General features: G+C 42.3%; 1 protein-coding gene across 1 annotated transcript in view; it reads right to left on the reverse strand.

Moving 5' to 3' along the window:
* Positions 1-26,633, reverse strand: part of PSD4 (pleckstrin and Sec7 domain containing 4) — a 119,557-nt gene that overhangs the window by 59,041 nt on the left and 33,883 nt on the right. The window lies entirely within an intron of this gene.

Here is a 26,633-nt window from a genome sequence, read left to right on the forward strand (position 1 = left end):
GGCAGAGACATGATTGGACTTGTAGTTTTGCAACATCTGGAGGGCCACAGTTTCAGTTTGCATATCCCTGCGCCTATACCAATAGATCAGGTGTTAATTATGTACTTAACCAGTTCTGGACCAGAAGGATTTGCCCCTTAATGACCAGGCCATTTTTTGCGATTTGGCACTGCGTTAATTTAACGGAAAAATTGAGCATTCGTGCGACACTGTACTAAAATAAAACTGATGTTATTTTTTTTACCACAAATAGAGCGTTCTTTTGGTGGTGTTTGATCACCTGTGCAATTTTTATTTTTTGCGCTATAAACAAAAAAAGAGCGACAATTCTGAAAAAAATAAAATAAATTTTTTTTCACATTCTGCTATAGAACATTCCCAATAAAAAAAAAAAAAAATTAAAAATCTAAATTTTTCATCCTCTTAGGCCAATTTGTTGTCTGCTACATATACAAAAAAAAAAAAATTGCAATAAGCATATTTTGATTGGTTTGCGCAAAAGTTATTGCGTCTACAAACTAGGGGAAAGATTTGTCATTTTTATTTTTTTTTTTTTTTTACTAGTAATGTCGGTGGTCTGCGATTTTTAGCGGGACTGCAACATTGCTGTGGACAGACCGGACCCCTAACTGACATTTTTGACACTTTTGGGGGGACCATGCAACACTGTACACAAATAAAATTTAGAGCTTTCTTTTGGTGGTATTTTATCCCCACTGGGTATATTTTTTATTATAAGCTCTAACTAGCAGGGTCCTCAGATTCCTGTATTGAATTGTACTGTAACTGTACTGTCTGCCCTCATGTTGTAAAGTGCTGTGCAAACTGTCGGCGCTATACATATTCTGTATAATAATAATGATATAAACAAAAAAAGACTGAAAAAAAAAAAAATATATATATATATATATATATATATATATATTCTACTTTGTTATTAAACATATGCAATAAAAAAAAAATATCAAACGTCTTTATAAATTTAGACCAAAAAATATTCGAAAACGTCTTTAGTAAAAAGAAAAAAAAATCCCAATAAGTGCCCCCCATAACAAGCAGTTTGCTCTGGGGGCACTCAACAAGAGGGAGGGGCCAGGAGTGGCAAAGAGGGACCCAAGAAGAGGAGGATCTGGGCTGCTCTGTGCAAAACCTCTGTACAGAGGAGGGAAATATGACAAAAAAAAAAACAAAAAACGAGACTTTAGTATCACTTTACGTAACAGAAAGCCTAGAGTTAGGTTTTAAACAAAATAATAAAGAACATGGCATCCCTGCACAATGCAATAAAATAATTTTCAGGAAAACTCTTGAAGTGAAAGTGGAAACTTGTGGTGTCCCTTACATTAGTCAGTGTGGAAGTGACCCCTTTGGTGGTTAGTGGAATATTTCCTACTTGCATTGGCGGTCAGTGTAAGTGGGAAATCAATTCACTATTGCTCACTCCTCAAGGAGTGACTAGTGGTCCCAGAAGAGAGCCCTGGTTCAGAAAGGCTGGCCTAAGGATCACATATATACACGTGATCCTGCACTTCTGCCCGCAGGGGGCATGCGCAGGCTGCTTCTGTTGTGATAATTCACCCCAGAAGCCAATCTGCGTGCCCCGGGACTAGACGTCCTCCGACACCCAGCGATCGTTAGTAAAACACAGAGAACTGAGATATTCCTATGTAATCAAGGCTTATCTCAGGTTTGACAGAGGGGAAGGGACCGATCCTGTGTCTCTACAAAGCAAGGACTAGAATTTATCCCTTCCCCTAGTGAAAGCAGCACACAAAAACACTGGCTAGGCGCACAGTTAACACTTTGAAAGCACTATAGTTATTGTCTGACATTCCGCTGCAATATAGCAGTCACGATATAAGTCGCTGATCGCCACCACTACTCGTAAAAAAAAAAAGTTCCATAAATATAGCCCATAGTTTGTAGATGCTATATTAACATTTACATAAACCAATCAATATACGCTTATTGGGATTTTTTTTTTTTACCAAAAACATGTAGCAGAATACATATTGGCCTAAATTTAGAAGAAGTTTGATTTTTGTACCATTTTTTTATTGCCTTGTTTTATAGCAGAAAGTAAAAAACATTGTTTTTTTTTTTTCAAAATTGTTGGTAATTTTTAGTTTATAGCGCAAAAAAACCCCAAAAAAAACAAAACAAAAAACAAAACAAAAAAAACCCGTAGTGGTGCTTAACCACTTAAGCCCCGGAAGATTTTACCCCCATTCCGACCAGGGGGTATTTTGCGATTCGGCACTGCGTGACTTTAACGGACAATGGCGCGGTCATGCGTCGCTGTACCTAAACGAATTTGGCGTCCTTTTTTTCCCACAAGCAGAGCTTTCTTTTGGTGGTATTTGATCACCTGTGCGATTTTTTGATCACGCGCTATAAACAAAAAAAGAGCGTCAATTTTGCAAAAATAGCAATATTTTTCAAATTTTTTTATATGAAATTCCCCCCCAAAAAAATGTAAACATCAAAATTTTTTAACATTTTCGGCCAATTTGTTTTATGCTACCTATGTTTGGTAAAAAAATCGCAAAAAGCGTATTTTGATTGGTTTGCGCAAAAGTTATCACGTTTACTAACAAAGGGAAAGATTTTTGTCATTTTTTTTTTTAATGCGTAATGGCGGCGATCTGCGATTTTTTTTGCGGTACTGCGACATTGCGGCGGACAGATCGGACCCTTGACTGACATTTTTGACACTTTTGGGGTTACCAGTGACATTTCTACAGTAATCAGTGCTATATATATGCACTGTTACTGTAAAAATACACTGGTAGTGAAGGGGTTAACTTTATTTGGGAGGGAGGGGCTGTGTGTGTCCCTAGGGGCGTGCTTTCTACTGTGATTGGCTGTGGCTTAAGCTGTAAGGACACTGATCAACGGATCTACATAGTAGATCCATGTGATCAGTGTCTTTACAGCGAGGAGAATGACAGGCAGCTTGTTTACACAAGCTGCCTGACATTCTCCCTCTCCCCCGCCGATCGCCGAGTGGCCGGCGGACATCGGGTCCGCTGGTCACACGCGCGGGGGGGTCCGTGACCACGCGGGAGCGGGGGCGCGCGCTCGCTCCCTAGACCCTCACAAGCAAGCAACGTAGCCCTACGTTAGTTTGCCTGTGAGGGGCTGACCGCCGACGTAGATAGTCGTGCGGCGGTCAGCAAGTGGTTAAATAGCGCCAAAATAAAGCTCTATTAATGGGGAATAAAATTACAAATTTTATTTGGGTACATTGTCGCACGACCGTGCAATTGTCAATTAAAGTAACACAGTGCCGTATCGCAAAAAAAATTACCTAGTCATGAAGGGGAGGGGGGGAGGGGGGTAAATCTTCTAGAGGTCAAGTGGTTTAAACACCCAACTAGACAAGAACGGTAAAAAGATAAAATACAGGATAAAAGAATGAGAGCAGAGTTATGATTTACTGTACCCATGTACATAACGGTTCCCAAACGCTCTGTAATCTAGATTTGACACATAACCTGCACTTTGTAATTACACCTATTTAGGGGTAATTTAGAAGAGAGAAGAGGACAGACACACTGTGACATAAAGAGTGACTTTACAATCCTAAACAAAGGGCTTTCATGTTACTAAGTTAGGAAAGCTCTCAAAGCCAGGATGTTGTTGTCAGAGGGTCTGCACAAAGCAAGCTGCAACTTGGCATACACCCAGGGAAGCAAAGAGTCTTATCCGGTTAGTAAGCATGTAGATGTGTACAGTTATCGGCAGTTCTTCTACATTCATGTCATGACATCTGGTCCATTGAGATATTTAATGGCTCACAACTGCTGTGTAACCGCTCTTCTGTAGGCAACAAGCTCTGACTGTGACACGAGGGGGACAAATAGAATCCTCAGCCTGAACAAAATGAACCTCAAGATATAAACCACACTTGTATAAGTTACACAAGTTCAGAATTAAGACTTGCCCAGTGTTTCTCAACTCCAGTCCTCAGGGCACACTAACAGGCCAGGTTTGCAAGAAAACTGAAATACATCCCAGGTGATATCATTTGCTACTCAGTGATTGCAGTACTCTAGTCTGCATCTCCCCAAGGTAATACTTAAATTCTGGCCTGTTAAGCCTAGTACACACGCAACGATTATCGGCCGACCGATCGTCCGTCTTTTGTCCAGAGTGGTGTTTTGTTGGTTGGAATGTGCCTAGACTGCACACGAATTTTCTCGCCCGACAAAAATCTACTTCAGAAGTGATGTCATGTGTTGGTTTGCTTTCTTTGTATTCTTTCTTCTCTGAGCATGCCCAGTCTTGCTCATAAGATTTTTCCCTGTCGAAATCTGTACTGACTGCACGAAAATCGGCCATGTTTTGACGGCGGACAAAAATTTTATAGCCTGCACACCAGATTTTTTTCGGCCGAAAAGTCGGAGTCGGTTGTCGGAAGCATCATCCTAACAAGCCGAATATCGGCAGATCGGTCGTCGGATGAAAATTCCCTGACGATTTTCGACGCGTGTGTACGGGGCTTAAGTGTGTCCTGATGACCGGAGTTGAAAAACACTGAACTAGCCTTACATGGGTTGAATTTTCTTTGAACGTCTGTACAGAAACTCTGAAAATCCGTTCACAGCATGCCAAAGTATCATCAGTGACTTTAGAACACCCTTAAAAATTTCGTCCAACCTGCCATGCCATTGGTTCAAATTTTAATATTCGATTTTGAGATGCATGGAAGTGGTGTACTTTTTATGCCGTTGACCCCCATCACATACCATATACAACTTCAATTCCATAAAAGTCGAGTTGCTGTGGAAAACCTTCATAAAAACAGAATGCTATCATAAACCCATATTTTATTCACAATAAAAAACATATCAAATGTTTAACCTAAGAAAAAATACAATTTTAAGAAATAAATAAGGCAATTTTAAAAATTGATAGCAGCAACAGGTCTCAGAAAAGTTGGGACAGGGTCAGGTTTACCACGGTGTAGCATTCCCTCTTCTTTTAGCAACACACTCTAATTGTCTGGGAACGGAGGGGATCGGTTGCTGGAGTTTTTGGAGATGAAGGTTTTCCCATTCGTGTCTGAGCATATGATGTTCTAAAACCTGGAAATATCTTTCATTGTTGATGGTGCCTTTCCAGATATATTAGCTGCCTATTCAATACGCACTAATGTACCCCAATAACATCAGAGATGTGGGCTTTTGAACTTAGCGCTAACAAGCCAGAAGGTCGCTCTATTCTTTAGTCCAGAGGATGTAGTGCTATGGTTGCCAAAAAGAATGCCAAAATTTGATTTGTCTGACCACAGAACAGTTTTCCAGTTTGCAACAGACCATTTAACCACTTGCCTTCTGTGCACTTAAACCCCCTTCCCATCCAGACCAATTTTTAGCTTTCAGCGCTCTCGCACTTTGACTGACAATTGTGCGGTCATGCAACACTGTACCCATATGAAATTTTTATCATTTTTTTCACACTCATAGAGCTTTCTTTTGGTGGTATGTAATCACCTCTGGGTTTTTTATTTTTTACAAAAAAAAAGAAAAAAGACAGAAAATTTTGAAAAAAAAAAGTTTTTCTTATTTTCTGCGAGTAAATTTTGAAAATAAATAAATTTTTCTCCTTCACTGATGTGCGCTGATGAGGCGGCACTGATGGGCACTGATAGGCTGCACTGATAGGCACTGATTAGGTGGCACTTATGGGCACTGATAGGCTGCACTGATAGGCACTGATTAGGTGGCACTTATGGGCACTGATGAGGTGGCACTTATGGGCACTGATGAGGAGGGTACTAATATGCCGCACTGATGAGCACTGATAGGCGGCACTGATGAGCACTGATAGGCGGCACTGATGAGCACTGATAGGCGGCACTGCTGGGCACTGAGAGGTGGCACTGCTGGGCACTGAGAGGTGGCACTGCTGGGCACTGAGAGGCGGCACTGACGGGCGGCACTGATAGGCGGCACTGGCGGATGGCACTGATGGGGGGGCACTGTAGACGGGCACTGTGGGCAATTTGTGTATGTGTTTTACCTCTTGTAATCAGGGCACTGGTGATCGGTGCCCTGATTACATTTCTTCTGTGTCCCCGGCGCTGTGAGGCTCCCCCTCCTTCCTCACACTGCAGGCTCCGTGTGAGGAAGGAGCGCCGGCGATGAGAGATGATCTCATATGTTTACATATGAGATCATCTCTCATTGGACGGTTCGATCACGTGGTGAATGGCCGCTGTGATTGGCCATTCACCACGATCTGTGATCGGCTGTGTCCAAGGGACACGGCCGACACAGATTTTCCCCGATGCGCGCTCTTGGGAGCGCGCGGGGAGACTGCTTCTGGGAGGCCGTTTAAAAACGGCCTCCCGAAAATTCGAGTCCGTGCTGCAGCCGTATATAGGCTATAGCGCGGACCAGAAGCAGTTAAAATAAGTTTTGGCCTAGATAAGATGGCAGCGTTTCTGGATCATGTTCAGATATGGCTTTTTCTTTGCATGATAGAGCTTTAGGCCCCTTTCACACTTGTGCGACCTAAAAGTCACACGATTTGGCTGCAAATTTTGACTTGACTTGAAGCAATGCCTGTGTAATCTTGAGGTCTATGGACCGCAAAATGCATCAAAATCAGACTAAAGTAGTGCAGGGACTACTCTGAAGTCACTGCTACTTGAGGTCGCATAGATATGAATGGTACTCATTGGAAATCATGGAGTATGACTTATGTGACTTTACAGTACCAATTCGCAGGACAAGTCGCACAAGTGTGAAAGGGGCCTTAACTTGCATTTTTGGAAGGCATAGACAGTGTTTATTGGAAGTATTCCAGAGTCCAGGCAGTGATGTCCATCACAGAATCATGCCTGTTTTTAATGCAGTTCCATCTAAGGGCCAGAAGATCACGGCATCCAGTATTGTTTTTTTTTTCCGGCCTTGTCTCTTGCGCACAGAGATTTCTCCAGATTCTCTGAATCTTTTGATATTATGTACTGTAGATGATGATATATTTAAAGTCTTTGCAATTTTAGGTTGAGGGAACCTCTGCCCACCTTTACATCTGAGACACTCTTAGGCAGGCCATACACTATACAATTTTCTTGTTCAACTTTCCTTTAGATTTACCAAAACCATGTAATATAGAGTCAGACCTAAACACTTTCAATTTGTATGCAATCAGGCAGGCCCTTGCACTACATAGTTTAAGGTAAATCTAAAGGAAATTGAATAAGAAAATTGTATAGTGTATGGCCAGCCTTACTCTCTAAAATGCTCTTTTTATACCCAATCATGTTACTGACCTGTTGCCAATTACCCTAATTAGTAGCAAAATGTTCTTCCAGCTCTTCCTTGTTAGTACCACTTACTTTTCCACTTTTTTGTTGCCCTGACACAATTTTTTTGAGACGTGTTGCTGCCATTAGTTTAAAAAATGACCCTATTTTTTCCTTAAAATGGATCATTTTCTCAGTTTAAACATTTGATATGTTTTCTACTGGGAATAAAATATGGGTTTATGTGATTTTCAAATCATTGGATTCTGTTTTTAGGTAGATTTCACACAACATCCCAACTTTTTTGGAATTGGGATTGTATAAAACCAACAAATATTTCTAACAGACAACGATAGTTCTACTTCAAAGTTAAACTTTACACATTAATAGAAGTATGATTTTTCCCAAATAGAAACCGTAATCATAGTTAGAATTTAGTTCAGGGATCTCCAAACTACGGCCCTCCAGCTGTTGGGGAACTACACGTCCCATGAGGCATTGTAAAACTCTGACATTCCCAGACATGACTAGGTATGATGGGAATTGTAGTTCCTGAACAACCGAAGGGCCATAGTTTGGAGACCCCTGATTTAGTTTATTCAGATACACAAGAAAAATGTTTCATCTGTCGCCTTTAGATTATTTGTCCTCATAAAGCTTTAGAAAATATTTCTTTAAACAAAAAATTCCAACCATGGGTTTGTGAATTTCACAGGTTTTGAGATAATTTACTATCAGCTATTTATTGGGAGAGGCCGACAATTATAAGCTTTAGGAGGATCACTGAACAGGAGGTCAGCTGCATGGGGAAATTGTCTCTCCCCACAATCACACCCTTATCTCAGTTATTTTCAGGTCCAATATCCTCCTGAAACCTTTTCATATACTCATGTTATTCATGACTGCAGTTGTTCCCGAAACTATTCTAAGATCCTGAGATGAGCTTTAGCAGTATATGCTTGGTAATCATATTAATTCCTGTGGAGCAGTTATTTGGAGCTGATAGAAATAAGCATAACAGGGCCACTTTATTGTGATATCTGCGGTCATAAAAACCTTAGATCTCACACTTACACTTAAAGCAAAAAAAAAAAGTCTTTTGCACTTAAGGGCTCTTTCACACGGTCCAACTCCGTAGGCGGATCCGTGTTGGTCAGCGGTGTTCGATCCGCGATCCCCGCTAAGCCGGCGGATGGCAGCTCCGTCTCCGCTTGCAGAGCGAAGAGGGAGGTGTCTAAGCCCCCGCTGCTCTCTATGGGGGATCGGATGAGAGCGGACCGCCTGTCCGCTCTCATCAGATCCGATCCGATTACTGAACGGATGGAAAAATAGGGTTTCCATCCGTCCAGATTTCACGCACAGGATCGGATGCGGATGGCAGCGGGTGTCAGCGGAGGTGTCTCTGCTGACATCCGCTGCCCCATAGAGCTGCATGGAGGATCCGATCAGATCCGCCTAAAAAACTGACAGGCGGATCTGATCGGATCGCTGTGTGAAAGAGCCCTAAGAGATGAAAAAATCATCCCTTTAAGGCCAAAATGCAGATGTGACGTCAGACATCGCTCCGTTCCTCCAAGGCCATAGAGCCGAATGGGGGCTATTTATCAGAATACATTCCCAGAGAACTGTGCAGGGACTAGGGGCAGTTGACTTCCATGACACTCTGGGAGATGCATCCATATATGCAGCTCAGCCAAAAATATTTCTAACCTGCTTCAAAATGGATTTGAGAGATTCAAGGTCATTATATGCACCACATCCCAAGTTCGATAAACATTTTTTTGAAAAGACACATAACGGCACTTTTTAGGTGCTCAAAGACAAAAAAAGTTTTAAACATTATGTCTACTCTAAAATCTAATTTTATTTCAAATAATCGAAGTTAAAAATCTCATATGGTTAAAACCATTATAACAAATTCATACGGTCACTGAACAGAGATTTTCCCTCAACATGTTGGTGGCTTCTTCAGGAGACTTATAAATCCTTGTACATAATATCACTATGAATCAATAGAAACAGTGTACCTTCATTGAATATGGACCTTTGACAGTCTACAAGACCAAACTAAATTAGCACAATTAGAGCAACCCCTGACCCATAAGGAAGCCAACATCTATTGCACACAGCAGTTACAGCATCTTTGTTCACTGTCAGTAGGCATTGCACATAAATGCAATATTCTAACACTTTAGAAAACCACTTTAGAGTACATTCAGAGACAATTGGTGCTACCTAGCCAAAAAATGAGCTCAAAATGGTATTGCTCAATTTATGGACCAGAGTGGCGCCCTGGGCGTCCGTATGGCCACCCACTCTGCAGAAAGTCCAATTCATCCATTAAAAACAACAAATCAACTCCCATATAATCACATCTAAAAAATCCAAGAAAAATCTATCAGAGAATCCTTACAATTAATTAATAAAGAACATCTTAATTTTTTTTTGGAAGTAATTGCAAGTTTTCTAAAAGAACAAATATTGTCAATAATATCTTGAAACAACCCCCCCCCCCCTTTCAAAAAAGTAGATGAGTAATTCCTACGTTTAGGGTTCAGCTAGTTACTGAGAAAAAAAAATGTAAAAAGGGAAAATTGTATTGATCTTGATGTTATACAGGAAATTCAAAGAAAAGGTTTGAAGCCAAGAGCTTCATTAAATCCTGGATATTTTGTAGCAGATAGATTAAATATCCATTTGATCTCTCTTTGTAAGAGTATTATGTCCACATCGCCTCCTCTTATTTTTAGGGATGTGCTCCAAGGCGAAAAATGTTATCTTGGTGACATCAAACTTGTGATATCAACTTATATGACAACTCATTGGGCTCTCAAATTTCTTACTAGAGACCAGTCTGACGTGGTCCCTAATTCTATGAAAGAATGGCCTCTTTGTTTTACCCATGTAGAACATGCCACACTCACACTCCATGCAATATACAACGCCAATGGATTGACAAGTTGCAATAAAATGTGGTTTATACATTCTGCCATTAGGCAACATAATTTGCTGTGCTTGCCATAAATATTGGCAGAAATTACATTTTCTACAGAGAGCCATGCCAGTAATCTCAGGGCATTCCTTCTTACATGGAGTGGAGTAGTGGCTGTGAACTAACTGGTCTTTTAGAGATTCTGATCTCCTAAAGGTTATTTCAGGGTAATCTTTTATGTATTTGGAGACAGAGTCATCCGCCTCCAAAAGGTACCAAAATTTGTTCATAATTTAATGAACTTGACTGTGCTGTCCAGAGTATTGAGTGATAAGTCTTACACTTTGACTTTCTTTTTGTTAAAAATTCCCTATTTTGGCCATTGGCTCACTGGTAAGCCTTTTTTAGGCATGATCTATTATATCCCCTATCCAACAAACATCTCTGTAATGCTTTGGCCTAAGCCTCATAATCCTCTTGTTTGGAGAAGTCCCGCTTCAAACAAAAGTCCTGGCTGTAGGATATACTTGACACAAGAGGTGCCAGATGTGAACTTATGGCATTAAGAATGGTGTTTACCCGATGATGGTTTCCTATAGAGAGTGGATCCCAGGCTGCCATCAACATTTACAAATGTCCAAAAAATTGATGACCTGTTGATGATATGTCATTGTAAATTTCAAATCATAATTATTGACTTTCAAAGCTTCCAAGAAGATTGTCAACTCCACCAAAGAGCCATCATCAATGAATCTTTTTTCAAAGAGGAATTTTACTTAGATGATCCTGCAGGTCATCTCTTGAAAATAAATCACATCCCCCCCCCGGTACAGGTTCACATATGATGGGGCACAATGAGTCCCCATCGCAACCCCCTGCACCTGGAGGTAGTGGGAGCGCTTGAACATGAAAACATTGTTAGAATAAATTGTAAAAGATTCAAAACAAATGGATTATATGGACCTGTCACAATGCCACGCTCAGATATGAAACCCTCCACAACTCGTACCCCTCAGTCATGGGGAATAGAGTTATAGAGGGCCTCTACATCAATTGCCACCAGCCAAGCTCCCTCCGGTATGGTAATACCATCCAAATCTCAAATCAAATCTCTGGTGTCTTGGATGTGGGAAGTAAGAGCTTTGACGTGCGGTCTCAAATAATCGTCAAATGGCTGGCAGATTCTGTCAAACAGCCTTTTCCGGACACTATTGGTCTCCCTGGTGGTTGGACTGCATTTTTGTGTATTTTTGGTAATGCATACAAGAGTGGGGGTTCTTTGAGTTTTGACATTGAGAAACTTCAAAGTTTTCTTGTCAATGATTCCTTTTAAATGTGCTTCAGTAATGAGGTGCCTATATTTATTTGTCATCCTCTCAAGGAAAACTTCCAGTACCTTCCTATACCATTCGTGATTTCTCAGCACGTCCAAAACCATTTGATCATACTGAGTGGAATCCATAACAACTATATTTCTGCCCTTGTCAGACGGTTTTATCACCAATCGCAGGTTATCTTTTAAACTTGCAATGGCTAATTTCTGAGCAGAAGTAAGGTTAGACATTAAATTCTTCCATTTTTTATTTTTGATCTTCTTGATTACTTCTTGAGTAAAGGCCAAATATTGGAATTAGCTTGAAGAAGAGGAATGGCCCTGGATTTTGGTTTATAGAGCTGTGGGGGAGGGAAACAGAAACCCCCATAGGAACCGCCCAACAAGGGGGAGCACAACCTCATCATCCTCTACCCGTAAGAGCGGTCCATCCGGGGAGTTGTCCTTTTCCCACAGCTCCATTTAATCATCAAGGGATTTTAAATCGTCCAATGTGAAGTCTTGCCATTTATTTACTAGGGGGGACTTTGAGGATTCTTAATCCTTATAATATATGACCTGATACATCAATTGACAAGCACAAAAACTGAACATCTTTAATTAGTTCAAATTCGTCAATCCTTTGGGTTGGACGAAGGTTAGTCCTGGTGACAATACTGTAATCTGTATCTGGTCATTTGTCAATGTACATGAGGAAGGATTAATTACTTTGGACTCCTGTGTTTCCAAAGTGGGACCTTTTTGAGGTCCAAAGTTGCTGGTGGTAAAAAAAAAATAGGTGCAGTGCATAGATTACCCCCACCCCCACCCCCAAAGTGTTAGTGCTTGAGTGCTTGATTGGCTTATAGATACGGTAAATGTCTGAAAAACTGCTCATGTTTTCCATCTCTGCCTGTGCGTACCACCCGTAAAGAAATTGTCACACTGTTCTAAATGGTCAAAGTGACATTTTCTATAACCACTTAAGGACCACCCCACATACATTTACTGCGGCAGGGCTGCCCTTAAATGGAAAAATCACGTACCTGAACGTCATGCCCTCTGTTGGTTCTGAGGCGTGCGCGTTGCCGGAGCTGCATTTCCACTGTGAACGGACACAACGGGAGCCAATCAGCGGGTCCAATGGCCGCTGGGACCCGCCGATCGTCTATAGGAGAGACAGAATGGCAATCTGCCTATGTCCGGGGTGTCCAAACTATGGCCCTCCAGCTGTTCAGGAAATACAATTCCCATGATGCATTGTAAATCTCTGACATTCAGAGACATAACCAGTCATGATGGGAATTGTAGTTTCTGAACAGCTGGTGGGCCATAGCTGGAAACAAGGCAGACCGCTGTTCTGTCACAAAGAGAGAGCGGACGAGCGAGCGCGAGCGCGCGCGAGAGAGAGAGAGATCTTGTGTTCCTGCTAATCAGGAACACAAGATCTCTCTATTAATTCAGTCAGTCCATCCCCCACACAGTAAGAAAGCACACCTAGGGAACACAGTTACCCCTTTGATTGCCCCTGATGTTAACCCCTTCTCTGCTAGTGTCATTTATACAGTGACCGTGCATTTTTTTTTAGCACTGATCAGGGTATTGGTGTCACTGGTCCCCAAAAAGTGTCACTTAGTGGCAGATTTGTCCACCACAATAGTCGCAGTCCCGGTAAAAATCACTGATCTCCACCATTACTAGTAAAAACAATAAAAAAAGAGTCCATAAATCTATCCCAGTTTGTAAATGCTATAAGTTTTGCGCAAACCAATCAAAATATACAGCAGAATACAAATTGGCCTAAATTGATGAAGAAATTAGATTTTTTTAAATTTTTTTATTGGATAGGTTTTATAGCCGAAAGTAAAAAATGTTTTTTTTTTTTTTTCAAAATTGTCAGTCTTTTTTGTTTATAGCGCAAAAAAATAAAAATTGCAGAGGTGATCAAATGCCACCAAAAGAAAGCTCTATTTGTGGGAAAAAAGGACATTAATTTTACTTGGATACAGCATTGCAAAACGTCGCAATTGTTAGCTAAAGTAACGCAGTGCTGTATCGCAAAAAATAGCCTGGTCATTAAGGGGGTAAACCCTTCCAGGGCTGAAGTGGTTAAAGCCCATTCCTTTACCCACATACAGTACACTCACCTCCCCATTGTCCCCCCGCCAAATATTCAGACAAACAAAAATAACGCACTATACTAATCAGTGCCCAATCACCGCTCCACATCTCTCTATAAGACCTGGTACTTCCAGGTACAGAGGAGCATGCAACCTTCTTATCTACGACAGCAAACAATTGCTAGGCCCAAGTACAGTCACATGAGCAGGGGAGTGACATCACATTCCCTGGGGTTGACACCTGGCTCGCATTCCTCCAGGCTGGCCAGTAAAAATGAAAAACTTTTTGCCAATGGTATTAACAGGAACTAGACCATAGGGGCTGGTGTTTTTTTTTTTCTCTGTAGAAAGGCCGGCAACCGTACTGCACGCCCCAGATCGCTAACAGCAATCATCTCAGTGCCAGGTGCACAAGAGGAAGTGGCAGTATGAGAGTGCTGGTATAGTAAGTACAGAGGTGGGGGGGGGACTGGGAGTGCTGGTATAGTAAGTACAGAGGAGGCAGGGGTGGGGGGGGGGGACTGGGAGTGCTTTGCTGGCACCTTGCCAAAACAGTTTTTCTTTTTTGTTTAGTTCTAGATAGCTTGGAAACAAGTTAGGGCTCATGCACATGGCCGCAAAGCATGCATAAGTAACCAGAACCAGCTAAATATCTTTCCTGGGGGTCATAGCTACTGCGAACACCCACTAATAGAAAGCAATTATCTAATATGGCTGTACGTGGGTATATGTTGCTACCTGGGCAAACACAAGCATGGGCGTACAACCCTGGCTACAGAATGTTTGCGTCCAGGTTGTACACTGTGCGCATGCAAGTACCAGCGTAGAACTGCTTCCAGTCACATAGTACTCATTTTTCATACTAACGTTGGAAACCCTACCACATCCCTGGGTCACCAACATCAGTTATCCCAGTGCCAGATACAAAGAAAGAAGGGGCAACAGGGGAGCGCTGGTTGTGTAAGTAGGGGTCGGGGTGCTTTGCAGACACTTTTTTTGTTTTGTTTAGTTGTAGATAGAGTGGAAATGAGTTAGGCCCCTGTCAGTTTTTTTGGCGGATCTGAACGGACGCCCCCTGCATCCCTATGGGGCATCGGATGTCAGCAGAGACATGCTAAAATCCGTCAAAACCAGACAGATGGAAACCCTATTTTCCATCTGTCTGGCAGATCGGATCGGATGAGAACGGACAGATGGTCCGTTCCCATCCGATTCCCCCATAGAGATGAATGGGGACCTGACAAGTGTGTCTCTACACACAGCGCGGAGACACATCTGTCATCTGCCTGCTCAACGGGGGTTCAGCAGATCAATCCCCCACTGAGAAAAATGGAGTCCGCCTAGAACCTGCAGAAAAGCTTCCCCAGGAGCCACAGCTGCCTAAGAAGGACCAGCAGTACCAGTGCATGCCCGCTAGACATATGCCGGTTTTCGGTAATTCGATATATCGCGGTATTGCATAGCCACGGTATTGTTATTGTGGCATTTTTAAAATACCGAGTTTCTCTGCTCCTGGGTCTGACTTGTGAATTGATACATTTCAGTGAGCTGGATGACTCATTCACTCACACAGCTAACGCCTAACTATAAACAAAAATTATTACATTGTATCTTTTCCTTCCCTCTGCCAGGGAGAAAGGAAGTTTAACCTCTTAAAGACTGGATCTTTTTCTGACACTTGTTGCTTGCAAGTTAAAATCAGTTTTTTTTTTGCTAGAAAAGTACTTAGAACCCCAAACATTTTATATATTTTTTTTTAGCAGAGACCCTACAGAAAAAAATGGCGATTGTTGTAATATTTTATGTCACACTGTATTTGCGCAGCAGTCTTTCAAACGCAATTAATAGACTTTAATGAATAAAAAAAAAAAAAAAACGTAACAGTAAGTTATCCCAATTTTTTTTTTTTTGTTACACAGAGAATCGTGAGAGAATCGTGATCTTTATTCCAAGCTAAAAAAATCGTGATTCTCATTTTGGCCAGAATCGTGCAGCTCTAATTATATATCACATATACACACACACGCATAGCAGCCCACATTACATTATTATATAGCCATCAAGCAGTGTCTGGCCTACCTGGTGATGACTGGTCCTGGCGCTCTGATCCGATGGCCTGGTCTTTAAAGGGGCAAATCCTTGCGATCCAGAAGTGGTTAAACCTGCAGGAGGACCGGTGTTTTTATCTATTAATGACTTTACTATTGCTTTAGGCCTGGTTCACATGTATGCTGGTTGGTGGTTCACATGTATGCGGGTTGGTGGTTCACATGTATGCGGGTTGGGGGCCCACATTTGCACAGGCATAGCAGCCCATTGATGTGAATGGGCTTGAGCTGCTATGCCTGCGTTTTCAGCTGAAAAAAGGTGCATGCAGAATTAAAAAAAATGCAGTGGCCATGAAATCCATCCTTCTTTTGCACCATGCGACTTACCTGCCGTTGCTGCACACGCAAACTGTTTTTAAATGCCGTGCCCACGTATACAAAAAATGCAGAAAGCTTGCCAGAGCAGGAACTGCAGGTTAGTCGCATGGTGCAAAAGCAGGATGGATTTCAAGGCCACTGAATTTTAAAAAAATGCTGCATGCACCTTTTTTCTGCGGAAAATGAGGGCATAGCAGCCTGTTCAAATCAATGGGCTGCTATGCCTGTGCAAATGTGGGCCGCCAACCCGCATACATGTGAACCGCCAACCCGCATACATGTGAACCACCAACCCGCATACATGTGAACCACCAACCCGCATACATGTGAACCAGGCCTAAAGCAATAGTAAAGTAATTTATAAACACCTCCTTCAGGTTTAACCAGTTCTTGACCACAAGGATTTGCCCTCTTAATGACCAGGCCATCGGATCGGAGCCGAGCGCCAGGACCAGTTATCACCAGTTAGGCCAGACACTGCTTGATGACCTATTTTAGGCCTGGTTCACAGAGTCTGAACTGACTGACTATATAATAATGTGCATAAGTGAACCAAAGCCCCTAAATTCAGCAATGAAATTCAAGTGAGGTAGAAATTTAATAATTTAAATTTAATAATAGAATACCGTGATAATACCGTATACCGTGGCAAAACCTTAATCAATTAATCGCAGCATGAAAATCTGATACCGTCACAAGCCTAATGCCCGCACACAGCCGCATCCTTCCTTTCTCTGGATGGCGGTACACACCAGCGGAGGCTCCCTGGGAAGATTTAATGCAGGTTCTCGTACTCTGCATGCTGTATGTCTCCCTTGCGGCCATGTGCATGTGCCTTCAACAGACTTCAACTTCTGAGAGGTTCTAACCATTCTAGAATTGTTGTTGCTGCCTCTGACACTTCTTCTGCTTTCAAATGACACCAGAACAGGACATGTTAAAATCTCCACAATAAGGGTGTAGACAGCAATAAAAACCTGTAAGAATTTTTGAACCTTTCCACACCCTGACTTCACCACTTCAGCTCCGGAAGGTTCACCCCCCTTCCTGACCAGACCATTTTTTTACGATACGGCACTGTATTGCTTTAACTGCCAATTGCGTGCGACACTGTACCCAAATAAAATGTATGTCCTTTTGTTCCCACAAATACAGCTTTCTATTGTTGGTATTTGATCACCTCTATGGGATAGATTTATGGATTTTTTTTTTTTTTTATTATTATTATTATTTTTACTAGTAATGTTGGCGATTAGGAATTTTTAGCTGGACTGCGACATTGCGGCGACCAAATCTGACTCTACGTAACACTTTTTGGGGACCAGTGACACCAAAACAGTGATCAGTGCTCAAAAAAATGCACTGTACTAATGACATTGGCAGGGAAGGGGTTAACATCAGGGGCGATCAAAGCGTAAGCGTTAAATGTGTTCCCTGGGAGTGCTTGCTAACTGTGGGGGGGATGGACTGACTGGAGGAAGAGAGAGATCTGTATTCCTGATTAGCAGGAACACAAGATCTCTCTCTCTCTTTGTGACAGAACAGCAGTCTGCCTTGTTTACAGGCAGACTGTTCTGTCTCTCCTACGAACAATTGGTGGGTCCCAGCAGGCCTTTGCGCACGCCTGGGGGGGAAGAAGGGGGGTGCTTTGACTGGGGGAAGACAGAGATCTGTGTTCCTGCTTAGCAGAAACACAAGATCTCCATCTTCCCCTCTGACACAATGGCGATCTGCCTTGTTTACATAGGCAGGCCGCCGTTCTGTCTGCCTTGGGAACTATTGACGGGCTGTATCCAATCACGCATGCTTCCCCCCAGACCCAGCTTTTCAAATCATGTACAGGTACGTAATTTTGTGCTTAAGGTCCACACTGCCACAGTATATTTACGTGGGATGGTCCTTAAGCAGTTAAACAAAAAAAAAAAGCACCTGAATATACCCTAATATCAGAATCTATCATACCCAGGAGAACCACACTAGACTGGGTGACGGAGGGCTTTATTCCGGCTATGTTGCATGTACATGGGGTGACACGGAAGGTGCTGACAGGGTAGAGAGCAGTGTTGGGGGTATTAATAATATTATACAAGATTTATATAGCACTAACAGTTTGCTCAGCACTGATCAACGTGAGGGCGGACAGCACAATTACAATACAATTCAATACAGGAGGAATCAGAGGGCCCTGCTCATTGGAGCTTACAATCTAGGAGGGAGGGTCAAGTGATATAAAAGGTAATAGCTGTGGGGGATGAGCTAATGGAGAAAATACAATTTTAGTTGCTAGGTGAGGGCGAAATACGCTTGAAGAGAAGGATTTTCATGGATCTCCTAAGAGTGGACAAAGTAGGAGATAGTCAGACAGATTGGGCTAGGGAGTTCCAAGGGATGGGAGAGGCTTGGGAGAAGTCCTGGAGAAAAGCATGGGAGGAGGGGACAATGGAGCTAGAGAGCAGGGTATGGAGGTGACACTGCTGTATTCCTTTACTTATAACTTGATAAAAAAAATGGCTAAACAGAAGACAAATCTTTTGGCAGAAAACAGGCCACATACTTGTAATTTCCAACTCCAGAAATTACAAACACTAACCAGCAGGCTTTGGTACATTCTCTGCTATGGGTTGTCCTAACATACAATGCAGGGCTATTGGCTCTGCACTGTACTTGATAATGTCATTGGGTGACTGTGGCCTGAAGCGTCTAAGAGAAGAAGTTTCGGGGGACCGGTCAAACAGACATAGGAAGGCTCGGAGGAGCAAGGATTACCTTATTCCTCATCCTCTAGAGTTACCAAGCAGTGTGGGAGGTGTTTTTTGCAAGTCCCAGAGTTTGGCTTCAACTGAATATTTTATTTGCCTGCAATTTATCTTTAAAAAAAAAAAAAAAAAAAAAGGCCCATTATTGTTCTTCACAAACATTACCAGTTTTAAAAAAATGTATCCGTAATTTCCCCGTAAATTCCCGACAGCTTTGAAAAATCCCCATTCAGTGAGCCACGTACAAATCAAGCTCATTACGTTGTGATGAATCCAAAATATTGAGGCGACAGCATCTACAACCATTAGTGTAAAAACCCTTATCAATATTCATAGATAAAGTACGTACCTGTCTGTAATCCTAATAAATTATACGGTAAAACTAATCCAGTTATCCCTTTATTGTGATGTATTTACGCGATAGCTACTCAAAAGTGTAGTTCCTGCACTGCATTTGCCTGATTTTAATACGTTTTGAGGTCCAAAGACATAGGCATTGCTTCAAGCCCAGTCAAAATTGCGTCAAAATCGCAGTAAAATCGCACGACTTTCAAGACGCACAAGTGTGAAAGGGGCCTTAAAGTAGTGCACGTGCAACTCTTGGAAACTCGCTGCAACCGACACTGCAGGGTACTTCTGTACCATGCGGTCTGCAACGGGCAGTCGCACTGCATTTGGGGAGTCATTAACTTAGAATTGACATCTGCTGCAGATCACAAATACAGCACCTTTTGCCCGCACTGCGTTCTGGTGGGAACTGGGCCTCTACGTTGTGCATTGCATTAAAGCAGAACTAAACCGGCAGATACTTACCTGTTCTCCAAAGGTCTGACATCCACAAGGTCACTCGCTAGCATCTTCACCCTTCTATCAGGTGCCAGTCTTGGGCTTTTCTGATTGGTAACACAGGATAACATAACTTTCACACAGGCACTGAAGTCAAGTATCCTGACACATTGGCAGTGGTACGGAAAACACAAACTGAGCTGCGCATGCACAGCTCAGGAGGAATAGCAGAGAGGACTGCGAGTCGGGAAAATAGGGGGTTAGGTAATTGCAGTAGAGACATAGCATGTCTCTACTGCAGTAAATGACCTGAATGCCTGCAAACTTTTTAAATTTATCTGCCTGAAAGGTGTTAATAAAACTCTAGAATTATACAATGCTAGCTATGCTAGTAGAGGTGTATCAGGCAAATGTGACAAGGTGCTGGGTAGTTGGATGAATTATATGTCCATGTTGTCCTATTACCTGCCTGAGTTCCTGTATATCTAACATTATTGAACTGTCTATGTCTCCATTGACATGTGTCTATGGAGATAAAATACTATGCTCCTTTAATGGCTGTGACTGCCACTTTCATGTGGAGTTCACTTACTCCTTTCAGGGGTCTGGTTACCATTGCAAAATGTCTGGAGATCCTATACTGACATGTATGATATGATGTTCAGAGCTGTACTGACCACAAAGGTGTGTTTCATCTCTCTATGCAAGGATGGAAACACACAGTTGAAAGACATACTGTACATGTGGACTATTTTACAAGCCAAACAATTTCTCTGTCCATCCACTTCAAAGATTCACACAGGACCGTTATTCTCTGCTGAACGTGGCAGTAAACTCCCTTGCTTGATTTTTGCCTACAGGTAAGCCTATAAAAAGGCTTACCTGTAGGTACAGTAATTATCTAGATATAGATATTTACTTGCAAAGCTGCCGGTGATGTCAGTGGCACATGTGCTCTGAAGGAACGGCATATCCGTGCCATTCCTTTAGAGTCCCGTGCCATAAACAGCAGTGACGTCATCATGGCTTGTCCAATCAAAGGACCAGAGCCCGCCAACCCAGGAGGACGACCAGGTGAAGATGGCAACCCTGTCAGCGGTGGAGGTCTTTGTTTTAAAGTGGTTGTAACGGCACAAGATTTATTTTACCTTCATGTGTGCCGCAGCCCCCCTAATACTTACCCGAGCCCCCTCTCAATGCATTGATGTCCACAACAGCCTTGGGAATTTGCAATCCTTAGTCCCTAGAGAGGCTCCCGCTGCTGTCAATCACAGCCAGTGAGCCAATCAGGAGACAGGGGGGGGCGTGGCCGAACTGCAGGTCCATGTGTGAATGGACACACAGAGCAGGGACTCGGCACTGGTGCCCCCATAGCAAGCTGCTTGCTCCGACAGGCGGGAGAAGCCAGGAGCGCCGGCGTGTGACCGGAGAAGAGGAGAATACAGGCTGCTCTGTGCAAAACTACTGCACAGAGCAGGTAAGTATAACATGTTTATTTTTTTAATGAAAAAAATAATGAAAGCTTTACAATCAGTTTAAGGTAAGTTTACCATAATGTGCTAGCATATTATAACATAAGGAAAATCCTTTTTATTGAAGCTTCATATGACAAGTGGTTTACAGATGTAGCAGAGGACAAAAAGGTAGGTGCATTTTGCGTAAACGTTAGCGCTTAGCGCTTAGTCATTACCTATTGGAACTAGTCACCACAATCACCTATATACGCCTGCGTGGGTTTCCTTCGGGTACTTCGGTTTTCTCCCACACTCCAAAGACATGCTGGTAGGTTAATTGGCTCCTGTCTAAGTTAGCCCTGGTATGTGTATGTATGAATGTAAGTTAGGGACCTTAGATTGTAAGCTCCTTGAGGGCAGGGACTGATGTGAATGTACAATGTATATGTAAAGCGCTGCGTAAGAGCCCATTTACATTAGAGCGACTTGTCAGCCTGACAAGTCGCGGTATGTCGCGGTCCATTGATTAGCACAGGAACGGTTCTAATAGGAGCGACACAAGTCGCTCCGACTTAGAAAAAGGGTCCTGTACTACTTTGGGGCGACCTCGGAGTGACTTGCATAGACTTCCATTATGTGAAGTCTCTGCAAGTCCCGCCGAAGTCGCGGTGCACGAGACTTTACAGGTCGCCCCCCAAAGTCGTGTCGCGCTAGTCTGAATGGGCTCTAAATGGAAGGCGCTATACAAATACCTGAAATAAATAAATATACTGCTCTAGCGTGTCATAATTAGGTTACAGGTGAACTAACAAATTAAAAACAGTACTCAGCTGGTACCACAAAGAAAACCCGTCTGCAGTACACGGCACATACACTCAAATCTTGTGTAAAGAGTTTGCTCCAGATCCACTGCCAGAAAGAATAGCATATTAGAACTTAAAAAGAAAAATGGCGGTTTACTACCGCTTTCAGTCAAGTTCTGGGCCTTGTCCATCCCACAGCCTTTATAATTAGATAGTGATAGGATTTTAATTCAATTAACACACAAGAAGTGCATGCTGTATAATGAAAGCGGTCAGCCATTTGCTATCCCCATAGGAGTCACCTCTCTAGCTCCCTTTGCACCAACGATGGATGTCAGATACAGTTGCCATACATTTATTTCCTCATACTGTTCAGTGTGGTTTGTCTGCGGCCTCCAGGCCATGTTTGTGGGGAGTTCCCTGGGCCTGTCACGGCAGACTCATTTCTCACTATTTTACAGAGATATTGCTGCAACGTGTGGAATATCAACACTTATTACGCAGCTCCATCAAATTCAGCGCTGGAGGGGCCTACAAGCTGAAAATACTTGTGACACCATGTTTTTCCACAGTGTGACTAACCGGCGAAGACCGTCGCTGTGACACGCGTGCAAATATAGAGAAATTATCAACTGAATCTACCACAAGAAGAAACACGTATATGCTTGTATCCATAGGCTTTGTGTCAGGTGACCACACTGACTATGTCTGATAGAAAACACAACAAAGAAAACTTAGGAATAAGTCTATGCTGGATCAAAAGGAAAACTATTCACGAAAATATAAAGGGACAGAGTAAGAGTGACATAAATTGCAGCCTTGCTAGTAAGCAGATCTTATAGTGTCATATTTCAGGCCCTGGAGGAAGACACAGAATGTGTGTTGACAGCAACAAGGGCTCATTGACACTAGTTGCAGACAAATGGACTTTTAAACACAATACACACGGCTATACAAAAAAAAAAAAAAAAAAGTGTTTTTCAATGTGCCTAGTGTGTACACCAATGTGCCTAGTGTGTACACCAATGTGCCTAGTGTGTACACCAATGTGCCTAGTGTGGTGCTGTCATGTGCATTAAAAAAACACACTGAAACACACACAAACATACATGAACGCACCAAAAACACAAAGTAAATGCAACTCAGTAAATAAAAAAATAAAGACTAAAAAAATGCACTGCTACACAAAAGTGAATGTAAACGCACATGAAGAACTGCACACTGAACATGGAGAATGCAGAACAGCCTAAGGACTCTATCACAGGTAGCCAGGAGAAGGTAAAAGCAGGTTTTTGCTGCTGACCTGAATGCTAGCATTACATCCTAACAGGGCTGTACACATGCTACAGCCACGATGCTGTCCTTTCCAGCTGTGACATTTTCCACTTAGCATTGCCTGTCAAACTGCAGTTGTAGCACAGTTCCCCAGAGTAAAATTGCCACCATTTGGCAGTTAAAAAAAAAAGTGAAAAGGAGCAAAAAAACAAAAAAACAAAAAACAAAACAAAAAAAAAACCCAGTAGCAGGTAGTGCCTCTTAATTCCTGTCAACTGCTGCTCTACTGCCCTCTGAAAAGTGATCCACCTAAGTGTCAGAAAAACAAGTGCAGGTTCATACCTAGTAATCCAATGCAGTTATAACACCAGAATTACGACAGAGTCATAGACTGGTTATCAGGAAAAAGACTTTAAAAATATTCAATTACCAATGTAACAGCTTGTTAGAGATTAACATTTGTGTCTGCTGTTTCCCTTTAACGTCACTGCGCATATGTCTACATTAGGAACGTTTATCATTCAAGCTGAAAATCCAATTGAACTCTCAGTTTAAATCAGCTAAACCCATTCCAGATACATTGAAACAAAAAGGTTTACAAAGCATTATATTTCCTTCCCTTTTTTAAAGCAGCCACAGCCTGAGCAGAAAAGCCTGTGTCCTGGCAGCATGTTGCAGAGTGGTACCCTTGGTATTTGTGTGGAAGCAGTGGTCTCTGTGCAGAGGCCTGTATGCGGGCAGAGGGCACGCTCAGGCTGTAGCTGTTTTGGAAAGAAAATTAACTTTAACCACTTTCACCCCCTCCCTGCCCAGGCCAATTTTTAGTGCTACCCACATTGAATGACAATTGTGCAGTCATGCAACACTGTACCCATATGAAATTTATATTTATTTTGAGACAGATAGAGCTTTCTTTTGGTGATATTAATCACCACTGGGTTGTTTATTTATTTGCTAAACAAACAAAAATAGGTCTAAGGCTTCGTTCACATCTAGGCGTTTTGGGGCGTTTTTCTGCTCTAGGATCAGCTCTCAAAACGCCCAACAAGACAAATCCTATACATTTCAATGGCCCCTGTTCACATCTGAGCGTTTTGACGCTGTATACAAAACGCCCAACGCTCAAAAAAGTACATGAGCTTCTTTTTGGGCAGATTACAGGCGTTTTCCATTGATCTCTATTCAATCTAAAAACGCCTGCACAAAAATCGCGGTAAAAATCACGGTAAAATCGCGGTAAAAAACGCCGCAAAAATCGCGGTAAAATCGCGGTAAAAAACGCGCGAAAAACGCTACGCTCAGGTGTGAATGTAGCCTTACAGAAGTCATTTTTCTTCTTCACTGATGTGTGCTGATCAGTGTTAATTTCGTCGACTAAAACCGACTAAAACGTTTTCGTCGACTAACACAATTCAGATGACTAAAATACGACTAAAACTAAAATGGCATTTTAGTCAAAAGACTATAACTAAAACTAAATCGAAATTTGCTGCCAAAAATTAACACTGGTGCATGCTCAAAGCATAAATAATAACATATTAGATTTTTCACTCCAGGACCAGCAGTAGTATATAATGAGTTTGGAAATTGTAGAGAAATGCTTAAATAATGCATTACAAATTACAATTGAACTACACCCATTTGATTATAGATGACTAAAATGAGTTTTAGTTGACTAAAATGTAGGGCATTTTAGTCGACTAAAATATACTGGAGTTTTAGTCGACTAAATACGACTAAAACTAAAACACTTGCAGAAGACTAAAATGGGACTAAAACTAAATGCCATTTTAGTCCTAAGACTAAGACTAAAACTAAATTGAAATTTGCTGCCAAAATTAACACTGGTGCTGATGAGGCTGCACTGATAGGCTGCATTGATGGGTACTAATGAGGCTGCACTGATAGGCTGCATTGATGGGTACTAATGAGGCTGCACTGATTGGCTGCATTGATGGGTACTAATGAGGCTGCACTGATTGGCTGCATTGATGGGTACTAATGAGGCTGCACTGATAGGCTGCATTGATGGGGACTACTAGGTGGCACTAAAGAGGAGGCACTGACGAGCACTAATAGGCTGCATTGATAGGTGGCACTGATAATAAGGCCACTGATTGTCAGTGCTCTATTTACCAGTGTAAATGATGTGCTGGCAGGCTTGCCAGTTAACGCCTTTCCTCCCAGAGACACAGTGTGGGAGGAATGACTGTCGATAACCGTCAAGTCTGTTTACATGTGATCAGCTGTGATTGGACACAGATGATCACATGGTATAGGGCCACTGTGATTGTCCCTTTACCGCAATCTGTGATCATCTGTGTCTGAAAGGGCGCAGAGGTCACAGAGTGCACTAGATGCATGCCCCAGGGGGCAGGGTTCTGGGAGGATGTCCATGGATGCCCTCCCATAATTGGACGACCACGCTGCAGCTGTCTTTTGGCTATATTATGGTAGAGAAGTTAAGATATTGCACGAGGCTCCATGTTACTGCTCCAGTGCTGTCACCGGCTCTAGTACCGCTCCCTCACTTCCTGCTTTACCAGGAGAAACTGAAGGCTGTGCAGCCATTGGCTCTTGTTGCTGTCAGTCAAACACCTGTGAGGAGGGAGGAGTTGTGGCTTACTGGTACTGTGTGTGTCTATGGACTAAGAGAAATGTGGGGGCTGATGATCTCTTCCTAAAGGCTGATTGACTCCAGCAGGCGTATATTAAGGGGTGCAAAAAGAAAATCGATTCTTTTGCTTTGCCCTACAAGGGTGGCAGAGGATCAGCAGGACTTCTCGGCACACAGAATTTGCAGAATGAGAAGTCAGCTGTGGCAAACTCCATGGTTTTCCCAGGAAAGGTCTGCTTCCAGCACAGTTGCAGGGTTTGCTGGATGGCATTCCTACCTCACTGATTAGCTTCATTTATTTCCTGGAATTGCCCTTTAAAAAGCTTAGAACAACTTTTTTTTTTACTGAGCTACAATACAACCCATTAATTGTAATGTAAAGCGAGCGCAATGCATTCTTCAGTAAAAAAGAAAATTAAAAATCTGCATTTTTTGTCAGTAATTTACGCCTCATACACGCAAATGTGTGCAACTGACCATTTACATATTCTGAAGAACAAGAACGCGAGTCTAAGTTATCGCGCATTTGCGCGAGAATACGTTCTGCGCATTTGCGTGAAAATGCACGATCGCATATGCGCATAAATACGCGCAAATACATAAAAAAAAATTCTCATAAAGTAGATGCTCAAACAGGAGTAAGTTTAAGTGCAAGAGGCCTAAGGCTACATTCACATCGAGGCGTTGATATTTTTAAGGGCCTTTTTTCAAGCGTTTTACAGGTGTTTTTAGGTTGACAAGTGACCAATGAAAAGAATAAAAACGCCTGTTATCTGCCAAAAAAATTGAATTTTTGTAAAATCTTACCGTAAAATTCCTTTCTCCGAGTCCTCCGACAGTCGCCGCCACCTCTAAGTCATCACTATTGGGTATTGACTTCCGCTCCGCAGGAGT

This window comes from Pelophylax lessonae (genome assembly GCF_965119305.1).
Source record: "Pelophylax lessonae genome assembly, chromosome: 4".
In the NCBI taxonomy this organism is placed as follows: Eukaryota; Metazoa; Chordata; class Amphibia; order Anura; family Ranidae; genus Pelophylax; species Pelophylax lessonae.